The sequence below is a fragment of the Propithecus coquereli genome, unplaced genomic scaffold (genome assembly GCF_000956105.1).
Source record: "Propithecus coquereli isolate 6110/MARCELLA unplaced genomic scaffold, Pcoq_1.0 Scaffold108, whole genome shotgun sequence".
NCBI lineage: Eukaryota > Metazoa > Chordata > Mammalia > Primates > Indriidae > Propithecus > Propithecus coquereli.
In genome coordinates this window covers 4,354,205-4,358,766 of record NW_012134747.1, presented here as the reverse complement: position 1 = coordinate 4,358,766, position 4,562 = coordinate 4,354,205, and positions in this window count along the sequence as shown.

Here is a 4,562-nt window from a genome sequence, read left to right as displayed (position 1 = left end):
GAATATAAAGTTTTCTGAATTTCATGTCATAGTCCTTCCAGATGTAAGTATCTTCTGCCACCATGTGGAAATTTATGGAATTACACATAGACAAAAAAATTATTGTACCTGAATAGAGTACTAGTTTACCCCAAGAGTTTCCAATATTTGAAAAGATGAATCCAGTTTGTAAACAAAGTTAGGTACTCTTAGAAGAATTTAGTGAAAATGATCATGCACAGTTGCTCCCAGCTTCTCTCTTCTTCCTGAGAGAAGATGGTATTCATTTGTAGCTTAAGGGTACTGCGTGGCAAACACTGAATTTCATTTTATTTCCAAGACACTTAGCAGTCATGGTTCTTCTAGGTCTTTTCCAATTCATGGTCTTAAATTCTTTAAATACTCTCTCCTTTCCTCTCCCCCATCTTAGGCACTTAAAACACTACATTAAGTAGAAAAAAAAACTGGAATATTAAGCTGCTTTAACTTGTCCTGGATAATTAGGAACCACATATGCCTGATACTAGTTTTATAAAGACCAGAAGTTTATTAATAGCCACATAGCAAAAAAAAAAATTAAAAATTGACTCAGCTATGCATATAATCATATGCCTAAGGACCTGACAGTATTATCTAGATAAAGACATGAATTAAAGTGCTTGGATTAAGCCTATCTCCCTATAAAATATAAAACTCAATTCTCACATATTTATGAAATGCAATTTAAGAATTTAAGTCTTTGTTTAAACTATTCATCTTTACAAAGACTACAATTCACACATTTGATTGGTTAATTTTTTATCCAGCTATGGACATTAGTGTGTTTGGTCTTTGTTTAAAAAATAATGATTCATTTTTCTTTTGGGTGGAAAAAAGATTTAACTGAGCATCTATTATAAAAAAATAAACTACTGTCTTAGTAACTTTAAAGTACACAAAGATAAATAACACATTGTTTTTGTGCTCAAGGAACTTACCATCTACTAGTGCAAAAAGGTATACATAAGTAACTATAACACAATGTAGAAAAACATTAAGTACCAAAACAGAAATGCAAAAATAATGTTTTGGGAAAAGTAAAAGACACAGAGATTTTCTTTTCACTGGAAGAATTAATCAATAAAGAGTTGACAACATAGTAATAGGGCTGTTTTGAAAGACATTTTAGGGTTTGGCCACACAGAAAAAGACCAGTAAACATTTAGGCCAAATTAATAGTGAGAGTGAAAACAACTTGAGGCTACTTTCAGAAAATAGCACTCAGTTGAACGACCAGAACACAGAATTCATGACAAAGAATACTGAGAGATAAAAATATATTCTGGCCAGGTTTTACAGTTTTGAACTTCAGGTTAAAGAGAGGTCAATGGGAAAACAGTGATGGGTTTTGGCAAGGGCAACAAAATGATCAAAGTTGTGCTTTGTAAGGTGACAGTTAAAAGAGACTAAAAGCAAGATTATTTATGAAATTACTACAAACATCCAGAGGTAATGACAATTGAAATGGAGACAACAGGTCAGAGTTCAGGCAGTGTAAAAGAAAAGAGAATCAACAAGATTTGGCAATTAACTGGAAATGGAAAATAGGAGAGATGGAAGAATTAAGAATTAAATTACATTTGTTTTCAGCATCTTCAAAACTCTTATGTAGAACTATTGCCTCCTATCAACCTTCTTCTTACCCTACACCAGAGCTAAAATAGCTAATATTTTTGAGCACTTACTATGTGCAAGGCACTGGGCAACTACTAAGCATATACTATCTTATTTAATCCTTAATCTTAAAGGTATTATTGGTGTGCCCATTTTACTGACGAGGAAACCGAGGCTTGGTATGTTCCACCAAATTACCTAAAATCATATAGTGAGTGATTAGATGTTAACCAATGTTCAATAATCATTAAAAGTGTTTGCTTTTAGTAAATTTAGACAGGTGCAGTGGCTACTCGGGAAGCTGAGGCGAGAGGATAGCTTAAGCCCAGGAGTTTGAGAACAGCCTGGGCAATATAGTGAGATCCTCTCTCTTTAAAAAAAAAAAAAAAAAAAGAGTGTTAGCTGATAATAAATTTAAAATAGAATACCTCATAGGGGTAAATACACTTTTAAAAGAAACTCAAAGATAACAAGATCTTCAAAATCCAATGGAATGGAGCCACATGAAGAAATGGCAAGTAACAGGGTAGATATATTGGTCAGAGAACTGCCTAATCATAAATTCAATAGCTATGAGAAAGAGAAGCTTTTCCTCTTGTACTCATACTACTTATACCCCAAATCATTGTCTGCCCCACTGCCAAAAAACCAACATCTCTCAGCTACTATTCTTTAAGGCACAATGGTTGTCACTTTATCATATACTGATTCATAGGAGACTCAAACTCCTTAAAGACACTGACCATGTATTAATATCTGCACCCTCTAAAAAACAGTAGGCACTAAATGACTGAGTAAACAACTGAATTCAGTTGGGCTGCTTCTGTCTAGTTCTCCCTGGCACAGTTCGAACACCCTCACAAAGTTCAAGGCCTACGTTTTGAACAATTTGTCCATGTCCCACCTTGAACTTGATCCCAAAAACCTCTGCTCCTGATCCTTTGTCTCCTTTCTAGTTTTGAACCTGATAATGTCCTCTGGAGTATCCCTGACCCTCAACCTGTTAAGGACATGGACAAACATGGCTGGCTTATTTCTGGGATCTTACTAGATCCCAGAAAACTTCCAAGGGTTCCCTAACCCACAGACTACTTCTTCAGTTATCAAGGAAAGATTTTATTTTCCATGAGATCTAACAGAACACATGTTAGATCATGAAAGGCTCCCTTGACTGACAATCTAGTAGGCTATGCAGAGGATGTGAGAGATGTGGATAAGACGCTCTTGGCTTTAATTTGTATATACTTTCCCAGAGAAACAACATATTAAATAGTAGTAAGGCTCCCAGACAGCCCTGAAAACAAAACAAAACAAACAGCCCTATAATTTAACCCACGGTAGAGTTAACTATTAAACAATGACAATCACATTTTATATTTTCATTATATTAATATTATAAATCTACCAATTTATGCTATATTAAGAACTAAATAGATGTTTATGGCTAATTCTGGCTAACGACATTTAAGTATTCAAACTAAGAGGAAGATAAATTATCGTTACTATTTTCTAAGTATTAAACAGTAATAAATTGATGGGTATAATCAAACTATAGTAAGTAGTAAGCTAACAACCATATTCTATTTAAAAGCGCCATATATATCCACTTCTATAACTACAGACTAAGATAAAGCAAAAATTTTAAAGGAAATTAATATTTCAGATTCCAATTATGCTATAAAAAAATAAAGGATACAGCTACTAAATAACTTTTTAAACTTTGCATAACTTCAACTAGCCCTCTTACTATTTAAGAAAATGCAGTTCAAAAATACACTGTAGTTCAATCTTAATACACAAACTCTTGCAACCCTCTTAATTTAGGGTATAGAACATATTTTGATAGTATTAAAAAGAATATAATCTGGCATGCCTCACTCATAACACTGCCAAATCTGAATTTGTTCTTCACAAAAAGAAATTAAATATTCTTCTTTTTGGACACATGCATCAACAATCGTAGATATACCCTGTTTAGAACAAATTTGATGTATGCAAATACAAGTTTACACAAAGAAACAAATTATAGCCTGATTATTCACTTTACAAAAGGATTCACAAAAGAACTCCTTTAATCAGTAAATTTTCCAGTATACTTAAAACATTTCAAAAAAATCAATTTATAAACAACTTTTGAGAAATACACTTGGAGTATAAAATTAGAATATCAAGCTTCAAAAACTCCTATTATTATAGTCTTCGTCCCAATAGCTTAACAAATGTAGGTGAAACTAATAAATAGCTGAGAATGGCCTAGAAATGTATATTTAGGATAGCTTGTCACACATATTTTTATAACTCTCCTAATAATCATCAATCTACCAAATTCTCCTTTAAAAATATATTCAGGGGCCAGGTGCAATGGCTCACACCTATAATCCTAGCACCTTGGAAGGTAGAAGTGTGAGGACTTGAGGCCAAGAGTTCGAGGCCAGCCTGGGCAGTATATCGAGACCTCGTGTCTTATAAAAAAAAATTAGCTAGGCACAGGTGGTATGCACCAGTACTCCTAGCTACTCAGCAGGCTGAGTCAGGAGGATCACTTGAGCCCAGAAGTTCAAAGTTGCAATGAACTATGATCACACCATTGCATTCTAGCCTGGGTGACAGCGTGAGACCCTGTCTCAAAAGAAAAAAGATATATATAAATTTTTTTTCAGGGACCAACAAACAATAGAATCATTATGACTAAAGGTGACCTCAAGAAACCTAAAGGCAAACAACTTTGTCTTCTTTGTGCAAGTAAGCAAGAAGTACAAAAAGAAGGAAAATCCAAAGATCCCCATTAACACTGCATGTTTTTAAGAAGTGCTCTGACAATTTCTGGAAAAAGGAAATCCAAATTTGATGATTCAAAAATGAAGCATTTTTGCACCAGCTAAGAAAGGAAGGAAGAAGGATCCTTATGCCCCCAAATTGCCACTACTGGC